The sequence below is a fragment of the Aquarana catesbeiana genome, linkage group LG06 (genome assembly GCF_042186555.1).
Source record: "Aquarana catesbeiana isolate 2022-GZ linkage group LG06, ASM4218655v1, whole genome shotgun sequence".
NCBI lineage: Eukaryota > Metazoa > Chordata > Amphibia > Anura > Ranidae > Aquarana > Aquarana catesbeiana.
In genome coordinates this window covers 371,871,546-371,885,052 of record NC_133329.1, presented here as the reverse complement: position 1 = coordinate 371,885,052, position 13,507 = coordinate 371,871,546, and the positions used below count along the sequence as shown (strand labels likewise).

Below are 13,507 nucleotides of genomic sequence, written 5' to 3'. Positions count from 1 at the left end.
TTTGGGTTGAATAGTAATGATTTGATTTGGTATATTTTCTATATTTTTGGATGCATAGAAGGCACTTTTTGGTTCTATTGGCAGACAGCATGTCTGATTTTATTTGTTTCCTTTTTTTAATGCACAATAAAAAAAATTGTGTAGAATAATACTTGGCTATGTGTTTTACTTCAAATGACAGTTTGGGAGTAGGCAGTTACATTTTAAAAAATACAATGTAAAATTGACACCAACATAGTTGTATCTTTGTTCTTAAAAACTACGGGATAATGGTGTTGTGGTAACTTGCATAAATAATAAAACAAAAAAAGCATAATAATATTATTCTTGCTATCACTAGAAAAAAAAAGACTTTGAAAATGTGTTTGCAATAACTCCATCAGTATCACCAGCAAAGCAGCTTCATTATTATCCCATTAAAGAAGAAGAGAATTGTGCTCTGCATTTCGAGATTTCATAATTTGCCACGTCATGAATGTTAATTCTCCACTACAAACGCTAGTTTACAAGACCGACCGCTTCTGCTTCCGAGCATGCGTGTTTGTACTTTGGACTTTTGTCCGACGGACTTGTGTACACACGATCGGAAAATCCGACAACACACATTTGTTGGCGGAAAGTTTGAAGACATTCTAGCCAACATTTGTTGGCGGAAAGTCCGACAACAATTGTCCGATGGAGCGTACACACGATCGGATTGTCTGACAACAACCTCACATCCAACATTTCCCGTCTGATCCTGTCTGATCCTGTGTACGAGGCATTACAGGCTTGTGAAAGTATCTGATTTTGGAGGCCAGAGGAGAGATATGGGGTCTAATAGATCTCAGATCTCTCCATAAAAAGGACCTGTAATAGCCCATTCTATCACAAGGGATGTTGTTCATTCTTTGTGATAGCAATAAAGTTGATACAAAAAAATAAAGTTACAGTGGTTAAAAAGTACATTTAAATACAATAAATAATAAAATAAAAAAATGTAAAGTGACCCCATCCCCCTTGTGTGCAATTATGCACATGGGTCCCGCACACATGTGAAAACAGCAATTGCACCACACATGTAAGGTGTCGCCAAGAATATCAGAGCAAGAGCAATAAATCTATTGCCAGACATCCTGTGTAACTCTAAACTGGTAACCTGTAAATGCTTTTAATATATTGTAGTTTGCCACCATTTCACGGGCATGTGGAATTTAAAAGCGTGACATGTTTGATATCTATTTACTCGGCATTACATCATCTTTTAAATTTTGCCCATACTTAGCAGCCAACCTCCTGTTTTCCTAATGCATCAGCATGCTCCAGTTTCCAGGAGCATCGGCCAGGTGTTGTATATACAAAATTACATTAGTCCAAGCTAGACCAATGTAACTACGTAAGAATATACCATGCCTGGAATTCTTCTTTAAGCTTCCATACTGCGTTAGTTATCCTTTTACTTTTATGGGGAACAAAAATTGAACTGGACTCTCAACTAATTCAGTGCTCCACCAACATATTTCCATTGTTGTCTTCCAAGTTCCAAAGTCAAACAGAAGTTCCTTGCTGGTGCAGCAAACATACTGTAGAGTAACTTACATCTCTCTTAAGGAGAAAGCAATTTATGCCCATCCCAAACCACAAATGCGATATTTTTATGACATTGCTCATGTTAATGAAAGCGAATGAGACATGTTTTCTTGTGCAAGTAAGTCCTACACTAAGTAATTACATTAATACATTAATTAGTGTTTCACATTGATTAGTTGTACCACTGTCCACCATAAATTTTCAAATTATTATTGAGCAAAATGACACAAGAGCCATTCATATGTCTGTGTAATTGTGTGCGATCTTTAAAACGGATGTATGCATTGCTGCAATTCATTTCTGTGCAGTTATGGTTAATAAAACAAAATGTAATTAAATATATGTTTAGTGAATTAGATTAGTGGTCTTGGATCCCTTTTTCCATAATGAGATGAGATATGATGACCATCTCCTTAGAAGTCCTGACATCAGTAACACCTTTAAAGTATGAACATATACTGTAGAACGGAAATATACAATGTAGGCTGATGCCTCTCTCATAATTTACCTGCACAGAAGCCAAGAAAGGAAGAATAATACAGTGTGGACCTTTATGTGTTTGTCCACCAAAGAAGAGTTCTAACATGGGGCAGATTAAGATAGAAGCTGAACGATTAATTTGGGTACTGTACTGTTTTTTCAACTGTGTTAATTTGGTACAATAATTATAGGCCCAAAGGTTTATTTTTGGCGCATGGTATTTTTAACATGATATTATTATTGCCACTTACATGACTTATTGTTTCCAGCACTAGGGATAAGTGCAATAATTTAGATTTGGTGAAATCCATTGGATTCAATGAAGAAGGAAATGGTAGTTTTTAAGGGTACAATGGGCTTTTAATGGCTCCTGAAGGTTAAGGAAACTCTTTTCAATGATCCTGGACTAGTTCTTGTGCTTTATTATTTTACATTTTCACAGAAAGGAAAAAAAAAATAGGAAGGAAAGAAAAGTAAGCTACAGTACACAAATAACATTTAACTACAAACGAAAAAAACCCACAATACAGTATATGCAGTAAATACCACTAAAATGAAAAAAAAAGATATATTATCAGTGTCTACACCACTATCACCCCACCTATACACACACACACACAAATGAAAAAAAAACCTGCTAAAAAAATTTGCAGATGTAGTTAATAAGCAAAAATTCAAACTATTCATGAATCACCGATGCATAAATCATTGTGCTAGACTAAGACTCAGGCTCCTATGGAGAACTCAAACACTTAAGACTGATATCTAGCATGCCAGACTGTTGAACATTTAAAATAATTATTATAATTTCATTAAAAAGCTATGCACAATAATTGCATGTAAATCTGCCCAGAATATTCCCACAACTTTTCAGCTATACTATACATAGATCACGAACTAATGCTACTGGAAGACCGGTATAAAGGTAGAAAGACACACAGTGCAGACAAATAAGATCATCAATTAAAAGGCTACCAAACATCAAAAGGGGACACCCAGAATAGGTGAAGGTAAAGATAAAAACAGCGTTTCGGGGGCATGCCCAAATATAAATGGCTAAATACTTTTTCTTATCAGCAGTACAGGGGGTCCCCGAGTTACGAACCTGTTAGGGACTGCCTGCTTGTTCTTAAGCCGGATTTGTTCGCGCATGCGCAGACGTCTTTTTTCCTATGTTTTCCGATGTTCTGTCAAATACCCGCACATGCGCAGACGTCGTTTTCCGATGTTTTCCGATGTGCCCACTGTCGAAAAGTGGCCGCACATGCGCAGAACGTCACCCACCTCCCATTCGTAAGTAGGAGTTGTTCGCAAGTCACAGGTTCGTAACTCGGGAACCCCCTGTATGTGACAGTCTTGTGACCTATATCGCTTGTAGGAGGAGTTTTCCTTCTCCTCTAACTGTCCTATGAAGCTGCAGGACCCCTGATCCTCTGTCTGGACAGTGCCGATCGACCCTGTGCCGATCACATGCACCATCCCAAGAAAAAGAAAACTCTCAAAACTGAGCATGTGCAGAGTGACTCCAAAGGCTCTGTCTTATTAGGAGATGGATTGGAGACAGTGGAAGAAGGAGGATCAGAGAAGACAGGATCAAACAGGCTTTTTACACAATGCAGAGGATTAACCCTTTGTGTTCCACAGTGAGTATAACAAGCATGCTTTACTGCATATAGAGTCTGATTTTACTGCTGTGGGTTTAGTGACACTTTAAAGATGAAGTAACCCTGATGGGTTTTACTTCCTCTTTTTTCCCCTGCAAAGTAAAAGCATAATGGGCTAGTATGCATTGCATACTAGCCCATTATGTGCCACTTACCTGTAATCGAAGCCTGCGCTGTCCCTGCTGGTGGCCGCATCCATCTTTGCCCCTCTTCCTTCCGGGGGCCGCGGACTCCGGCTCTGTGACTGGCTGGAGTCACGTGACGTCACTCCTGTGCATGCGCACGGGAGCCATCAGTAACAGCACTTGCTAGTGAAGAAACGGCTCGGAGGGCTGCTTTTTCACAGCGCATGCACCGATGACATCATTGGCGCATTGCAAGGTAAATATCTCCTAAACTGCTTACCTAGAGGTACAAATTCTGCATTTATGGCTATACAACCACTTTAAGCTCCAGGCTTTCATGGATTGGTGGCTTACATGCTAGGAAACTCTGCTATTCATCGAACTGTTCTTTTAATATAAAATGGAATAAAGATTTTTCGTTTTCAATAAATTAGACAGAAACATTGGCATGAAAAACCATGTTTTATATGTGTAGAATGTTATATGAACACACAACTGAAAATATAAATGGGCAATGATAGATGCACCTATCTCCTTTCTCTTTCTACCCCATAGATATATCCAAGTATGAAATGATGAAATAGAAAAACATAATCTTGGGCAGCGCCATGCAATCCCTACTACCTAATACGGCTTTTGATAAACAAGACACTTACTCCCAAATTGTAGACTATCTTTCCATCTAAAAAAAACTCTTTTTCTGCAATAATCTAAATATTTACTAACCAGCACAAAATGCCGCTCTCCACAATCTCCAGTAGCCTACAATCCATCCAAGCAGAAAACAACAAAAGAGCACTAAATATGTAAACTAGTTAAAGGGAAGCTTCCAAAAAAAACGTAGCAAGACATTTAACAAATCATGTCTTGGATATATATATATATTTTTTTTTTTTTTTTCTTGCACGGCAATCTATTCAGCTTATTTTGACCATTAAAGTCTTCCTTTTTTTTCAGTTATATTTAAGCTTGATGCACATTTCTCTTTGTAACATCTTCCCTCAGGGCTTAGAATATACAGAGTCTGACCCCAGCTTTTTAAAATATCCTGGTTGAACAAAATGTAACAAGCCTTGTATGTTTGGCTAAACATTTTCTTATTCTGACAGCGACTGAGCTCTGCTATTTGAAGTCTGTAAGCTGGACATAGATAATGGTTCATCTTGAGACCACTGTCATTCTTGTCAATAAACCGGCCTGGGGGAACGCTCAACAAAGCCACCTTTTTTGAATCACCATTTTTCTGTCTTGGCGAGACATCTGTAAACCTCCGGTCGGGGAGGTCACTTTGTTTTATTCTGATGTGGCTCCGTGATAGCATCAAGCCTGCAAAAAAAAAAAAATATATATATATATATATATATATATAAATATATATCTATACAGAAAAACATTTGACAGAGCAACAATGCGAATTCATTCTTATCTTATTTACTGAACTCTCCGTAGCTTAACACTCTTTTTTTTTCCTTTGAAAGGGTGTTTTATCCTCTCATTTTTTTATTTGAAATCAACATTTTGGAAATATAATCTAGTTCTTTAAAGATCTACAATGTTAGATCATTTTTACAGTTTTACCCTCTTTCAATAGCCCAGGCGACATTTCTGTCATCAGTCCTGAACTTGGGCAAAGGACAGCCCGGCCTCCATGTGGCCCTACAGCCTGATATCTGCTACTATGGAGAGAATACAACTGTACACAGAAAATTGTATGTCTTTAGAGGGTACAGTGCCTTGAAAAAGTATTCACACCCCTTGGAATTTTCCACATTTTGTCATGTTACAACCAAAAACATAAATGTATTTTATTGGGATTTTATGTGACAGACCAACACAAAGTGGCACATAATTGTGAAGTGGAAGGAAAATGATAAATGGCTTTTCAAAAATATTTACAAATAAATATGTGAAAAGTGTGGGGTGCATTTGTATGCAGCCCCTCCTTTACTCTGATACCCCTAACTAAAAACTAAAATCTAGTGGAACCGATTGCCTTCAGAAGTCACCTAATTAGTAAATAGAGTCCACCTGTGTGTAATTTAATCTCAGTATAAATACAGCTGTTCTGTGAAGCTCTCGGAGGTTTGTTTGAGAACCTTAGTGAACAAACAGCATCATGAAGGCCAAGGAACACACCAGACAGGTCAGAAATAAAGTTGTGGAGAAGTTTAACCATTTAAGGACCGGAAAGGTTGTACTCCCTTCATGACCAGGTCATTTTTTGCGACACGGTACTGTGTAATTTTAAACGACAATTGCGCGGGCGTGCAACGCTGTACCCAAAATAAAATTGATGTCCTTTTTTCCCACAAATAGAGCTTTCTTTTGGTGGTATTTGATCACATCTGCGGTTTTTATTTTTTGCGCTATAAACAAAACAAGACTGACAATTTTGAAAAAATAAGATATTTTTTACTTTCTGCTATAATATATATCCGAAAAAAATATATAAAAAAACAAATGTTTTCATCAGTTTAGGCCGTATTCTGCTACATATTTTTGCTAAAAAAAAAAAAAAAAAATCACAATAAGCATATATTGATTGGTTTGCGCAAAAGTTATAGCATCTACAAAATAGGGGATAGATTTATGGCATTTTTTTTTTTTACTAGTAATGGTGGTGATCATTGATTTTTAGCGGGACTGCAACATTTTGACACTTTTTTGGGACTAGTGACATTATTACAGTGATCAGAGCTAAAAATATCCATTGATCACTGTATAAATGACACTGGCAGAGAAGGGGTTAACACTAGGGGGGCGATCAAGGGGTTAAGTGTGTCCTAGGGAGGTGTTTCTGAATGAATGAATGAGTGACTTGTATAGTGCTACCTATGCGAACTGAATCGCCTCAGGGCGCTTTTTGCCGCTGGTGTCCATCTGCGGTATAGCGCGGCCTTTGCCCCATGGGGTCCTGACGCACTTACAAACATATACACATACAACATACACATGTTTTGGCCAATTTTTCGACAGGATCTAAGTAACCTACCAGCATGTCTTTGGACTGTGGGGGGAGTGTACTGACTGGGAGTACAGAGAGATCGCTGTTCCTGATCACTAGGAACAGACGATCTTACTGTACTCTCCTGTCAGAACGGGGATCTGCTTTGTTTACATTGACAGATCCCTGTTCTGCCTCTCTGAGGAGCGATCGCAGGTGGCCAGGACACATCTCTGTGCAGCGGGCGCGTGCGTGGCCACAGTATCTCGTGCACAAAACGAAGTACAGGTGCGTTGTTTCGCTCAATAGGGCCGTCCTGCCACAGTATATATGCAGGGGGGGTCCTTAAGTGGTTAAAGCAGGGCTAGGTTATTAAAATAATATCCCAAGCTTTGAACATCTCACGGAGCACTGTTCAATCCATCATCCGAAAATGGACAGAGTATGGCACAACCTCAAACCTGCCAAGACATGGCCATCCACCTCAACTGACAGGCCGGGCAAGGAGAGCATTAACCAGAGAAGCAGCCAAGAGGCCCATGATAACTCTGGAGGAGCTGCAAAGATCTGGGAGAATCTGTCCACAGGACAACTATTAATCGTACACTCCACAAATCTGGCCTTTATGGAAGAGTGGCAAGAAGAAAGCCATTGTTGAAAGAAAGCCATAAGAAGTCCCGTTTGCAGTTTGTGAGAAGCCATGTGGGGGACACAGCAAACATGTGGAAGAAGGTGTTCTGGTGCACATGTCCTTAGTCTGCTTGTCTTCAGCAAACTGTTTGCTGGCTTTCTTGTGCATCATCTTTGGAAGAGACTTCCTTCTGATGACAGCCATGCAGAACAATTTGATGCAGTGTGCGGCGTATGGTCTGAGCACTGACAGGCAAACCCCCCACCCCTTCAACCTCTGCAGCAATTCTGGCTGCACTCATACGTCTATTTCCCAAAGACAACCTCTGGATATGACACTGAGCACGTGCACTCAATTTCTTTGGTCGACCATGGCGAGGCCTCTTCTGAGTGGAACCTGTCCTGTTAAACCGCTGTATGGTTTTAGCCACCGTGCTGCAGCTCAGTTTCAGGGTCTTGGCAATTTTCTTATAGCCTAGGCCATCTTCATGTAGAGCAACAATTCTTTTTTTCAGATCCTCAGAGTGTTCTTTGCCATGAGGTGCCATGTTGAACTTCCAGTGACCAGTATGAAAAAAATGAGAGCGATAACACCAAATTTAACACACCTGCTCCCCATTCACACCTTAGACATTAATGGCTGTGTGTTGATTTATTTTGAGGGGGCAGCAAATTTACACTGTTATACAAGCTGTACACTCACTACTTTACATTGTAGCAAAGTGTCATTTCTTCAGTGTTGTCACATGAAAAGATATAATAAAATATTTAAAAAAATGTAAGGGGTGTACTTACTATTGTGACATACTGTATTTATTTGTAAAACATTTTTGAAAACCATTTATCAATTTTCCTTCCACTTCACAAATATGTGCCACTCTGTGTTGGTCTATCACATAAAATCCCAATAAAATACATTTACGTCTTTGGTTGTAACATGACAAAATGTGGAAAATGTAGGGGGTACGAATACTTTTTCAAGGCACTGTATATACAAAAATGTTAAATGTGCCCAGTTCATTCAAACACACAGAGCTGTGTGGGTGGAGTGGCAAACAGTGGCAGCTATTATGGGGAACTTTTCCATGTACTGCTGCCACAGGTAACATGTTCCCCGTGCTGCAGCCGCCCCCCCGCCCCCCCCCCCCCCCCCCCCCCGACAGCGGGTGGGCAGCTGCAGCACGGGGAATATGTTACATGTTCCACCCTAAAATCGGGTGGCACATGTTCCAAAAGGTGAACTTATCCTTTAAACAAATTATATAAAGAAACAATAAGAACCATGAATAAAAAGGGAAAAAAGTTTTCAAGAGGTGCTTAGAAATTCAGTATTTAAAGAGGCAATATTTAAGAAGGTCCATCCAATCCTAATGCCGCGTGCACAAAGAGCAGAATGTCCGACAGAAAAAATGCGACGGGAGCTTTTCATCGTATATTCCGATCATGTGTGTGCCTCATTGGACTTTTTCCGTCGAAAATTCTGACAGACCTAGAAATAGAACATGTTCTAAATATTTCCGACGTAACCAATTCCTATCTGGAAAATCGCTCATCTGTATGCTGTTCCGCCGTACAAAAACGACACATGCTCTGAAGCAAGTACGAGACGGAAGCTATTGGCTACTGGCTATTGAACTTCCTTTTTCTAGTCCCGTCGTATGTGTTGTACGTCACCGCGTTCTGGAAAGTCGGACTTTGGTGTGATCGTGTGTACGCAAGACAGTTTCAGCGGAATTCCGTCGGAACTCTGTTGGAAAAACCTTCAGAGTTTATTTTGACGGCAAAACCGGTCATGTGTACAGGGCATTAGAGTTTACTAGCTCTTTAAGACCTGGTACCTCCAGTCCCAGAAAAACAAAAAAACAAGAATGAACAGCGAAGAGCATGCTAGACCAATAGTCAGAACAAATATTTCATTTATTTCCAGGGATGATGAAACAGAAAAATGCAATTTTGCTGTTTCATACACTAAAAACACTTCCCCTTGGTGATTGTTCCTTTCTGAGTCCTCTTAAAGTGACACTTTAATCATAACGACCTGATAAAAAAAAAGGTTAGCAAGGTACACAATAATAATTATGTTATTAGTATGCTAGTAATTAGTAAACTATTATTAGTGTGTGCTCTAAATTGCCTCCAGCATTGTTACTGTTTCTCCTTGCTGGAGGCTGCCATTTTACTAAAGCCCAGGGCCCCTGAGCAGCAGTAAATCTTTAAGCTGTCAGCAGATCAGCCTTTAATGGCTCTGATCTGCACAGTGCCTAAAAATAGAGCGCAACTGAGCATGTGCAGAGCAGGTTGAGACAGTGTATTGCTGGAGTTTAAACAGTATAGGCACTTATTTTTAATACTTTGCATACTTGCAAAATGGACAAGCCTAAAGTGATCTAGCAGAACAATATTTTCTGACTAATGTTCCACTTCAACCACATGCAATATCCAAGCCCCAATGAAGTCAAGGTGTTTTGAGATCCCCAAATGTGTTGGGTGTTTTGTGTTAATGAAAATAACAGATTATTAAAGTTTCTATGGACTCATTTGTTATTGGTCTAGGGCTCTTTCCACTGTTCAATTTTGGATACATAAAAAGGTGACAAGGTGCATAACATTCGTTTATTAAATTCCTGTTTACGACTTTGCTCCTCCGGACTGGGGTAATGTGCTCACTTTTTTTGCAGCTTACCAATCCTTAAAGTGTAAGTCCACCCTAACACTAAAATCCCTGCATCTACAGACATCCACACTCTTAATACTAAGCTATCTAGCCCTATAAATAAGAAATCAGGATACATACATTTTTTGAAGCCGATATGATCTAGTCTCCAGTGTCTGAAGCTCTGCAGAGGACACAGCCGACAACAGCCATGAAATGAGTGGGGAGTGACGTCACCCATAGAGTTACTATGAGGCTTCTGTTGTTGGCTGTGTCCTCTGCACCCACATACACAGTGAAACCGCGGCTGACAGCTCAGCGTGGGATCGGATTGGCTTCAAAAAAGGTATGTATACTGATTTCTTCTTTACAGAGTTAGATAGGTTAGTGTTAGATAGTGGATGTCTATAGATGCAGGGAGTTTAGTGTTAGGGTGGACTTCTACTTTAAATGTGATGGCTGTGGTGATGGCTGTGTTAGTTTTCTTTCTTTCTTTCTTTCTTTCTTTCTTTCTTTCTTTCTTTCTTTCTTTCTTTCTTTCTTTCTTTCTTTCTTTCTTTCTTTCTTTCTTTCTTTCTTTCTTTCTCTTTCTTTCTTTCTTTCTTTCTTTCTTTCTTTCTTTCTTTCTTTCTTATCTTCTCTTATTTTTACCTGGTATTCCAGTAATGCATTTATTGTCTTGAGGTGTCTCCACTCTGGATGGAGGAGCAACTGAGACACCCTTGGACAGCAGCATTGTCAATCTGGGGAGAGGGTAGTTTTAGATGGACCAAATTTAGATGGACTTGACTAACATATTACAGCCAAACTCCAGCTAACACTTTTAAGCCCTTACAGCAAATTACCACATTTGCCAGCTTGTTTTGGTAAAGGAAGTTAAAAAATAATAGACTTTCCGGCTGGATCACCAGGTGGAAATAAAGGAAAAATAGCCTAAAAAGGAAACCAATGCCCCAACATCTAATGCTATGTAAATATGTGCGGACTTTTCGACGGCTGAACCTTGAAGGACTTTTCGATGGACTTTCGACGGACTTCCGACGGAGTTCCGACGAAACTGACTTGCCTACACACGATCACACCAAAGTCCGACTGATTTGAGCGTGATGACGGACTACGACCGGACTAAAATAAGGAAGTTCATAACCAGTAGCCAATAGCTGCCCTAGCGTCCGTCGGACTAGCATACAGATGAACGGATTTTTCGACCGGACTCAAGTCCGTCGGAAAGATTTGAAACAGGTTCTATTTCTAAAGTCCGCCTGATTTTTCGACCGCAAAAGTCCGATGAAGCCCACACACGATCGAATTGTCCGGCGGATTTGTTCCGTCAGGCCTTTGCTGTCGAAAAGTCTGGTCGTGTGTACACGGCATTAAAATTGGTAAACTGAAATATAATACGTTTTTGGTTTTAGGTTTAATACCGCTTTAAGTCTGTCATTCTTTTAAAGCAGGTCAGAAAATTACAGCAAACACGTGAGTGGATACTAGAGGCAACCCCATTACAATTTCATTGTTTCAGTTGTTTTCAACAAATATTTTTCCTTTAGTTAAAATAATTTTTCATTGTTCCGTTTTCTCAAAGATGTAACGGTAACTGATGTTGACACCCATTAAATGCATATTGAGATAACAGGACATAACATTTTCTGAGAACAAAATGGAGTCTAATGGTCTAGCCTGTGTACGGCATATACATGCACCATACACTAACACAATTTGGCATCATTAAATGCATTAAAGGTTCACAGATCTATAGTCTCACATGTCCAGTATTTACATACCGCGTGCTCAGAGCTTGAAAAGGAGATGTGATCTGTTGCCAAAAGGCATCAGGAATCAAATTCAATTGTTAGTATTTCAAAGATTTTCCTGTTTATTTCTGTAAATGTTGGAAATAAACAATGTCAGTTCAAAGTAAACTCCAAAGTCTACGTCCTCCACCGAGATGGTTTTGCTGTAAAGTTCTTAGCGTTGTTGAAAACATCACTTTTTGGGCCAAACCTTTGTGGGGACTGGAGGCATGTGTAAAAAATCAAACAACTGCCCAACTCGCTAAGATCCGCAGAAATGTCACATTTACATTAGGATCCTGAAATTATTTCTGAAGACCAGGTTGGCTGACAGGAAAATATGCTGCTGCAATTGGAAACATCAGGTCTGAAAAGGGATTCCTTGAAAATTATTTGATATAAAAGTGGATGGCTGTAAATTGTTGTATATGTTGTTCGAAGTGAAGAAAGATTTACATTATTTCTTTTCTTTTTTTCTTTTTTTTATTTTCCTAGATCAGGACTTCAGAAAAGAATGGCCTTCAACTGCCTTGGAAGCTAGCAGAGAAAGGCCTATGGTAGGATTAGTATGTACAGGGAAAAAAAAAACACTGGCTGGAATTAAATTTGGCTTGGATCAGGAATGCAGGTATCATGGTGTCTCCAACAACCCTAAACCAGCCTTTCTCCACCTCTTTACCCCCAAGGAACCATTGAAATGTTTTTCAGGTCTATGGGAACCCCTTTTAAAACTTATTGGGGTCAATGGGAAAAATACACCTCACACTAGTGGTCAGCTTGAAGAATGCCCCCCTTAAAGTGGGCTTCAGAGCAGACACCAAAAACTGGGAGGTCAATCAGCTCAAGGAAACCCTACCAACCTCTGAAGAAAATTTGCAGGAATTTGGAATTTTGCAGAATAATTTTCGCATCTGCCACAGGACTTTGTTAGTCCAGAGTAACCTGGGTACAAGTTTTCTGTCTAAAAGTATCTAAGCCTATATATATATATATATATATATATATATATATATATATATATATATATATATATATATATATATATATATTGATATATATTAACTAATATTCAATGATCCCTGCATGAGAGATTACATGCAATGGCCATAATTAGCTGAGGGAGCCTGCAGCCTTCCCACAGGTAATTGTGGTGGGAACCCTAGCTGGGGTTCTCATATCTAATCAAAGGCAGAGTGCATTTGCAGGTGTGCAAATGCACCCTTAAGCTTTGAAAAAGATAGAAGGTTGGCATGCACAGCTGCCCTAGTTTCTGTCTGCACCAATTTTGATAAATTCCCCTGCATGTATGTGAGGGCAACAAAAAAATGATTATGGTGGTAGAGCAGCCTGTTTCAACCAGGGTGCCTTCAGGTGTCTTCAGGGGTGTCTTGGCAAAATACCTGGAAAGCACTGGGGTCACATTAGCTGAGTGAGGGAGAGAAACTGAGAGAGAAGAGAAACACTGGAATACTACTCAGTACAAGTGTGCAAAGATGTATTTGCTTTGGAAGAATAAATCCCCTCTAATGCTGGATGCCCCACTGCCCCCCGGTATTCCGCAGAGAGTGGAACTTTCCTGGCTTGCAGTCCTGTCCTGGGCTGGCTGCTGCCACACCTCCCAGCTCACTGTCTCTTCAGTGGTTGGTTGC

The 13,507-nt window shown here is 39.7% G+C and overlaps 1 long non-coding RNA gene across 1 annotated transcript in view; it reads right to left on the bottom strand.

Moving 5' to 3' along the window:
* Positions 1–4,709: 4,709 nt before the first annotated feature.
* Positions 4,710–13,507, bottom strand: part of LOC141147807 (uncharacterized) — a 105,463-nt gene continuing 96,665 nt past the window's right edge. Inside the window, exon 2 of the long non-coding RNA XR_012245152.1 lies at positions 4,710–5,164. This is a non-coding gene — a long non-coding RNA (uncharacterized lncRNA). The remainder of the gene's footprint in view (positions 5,165–13,507) is intronic.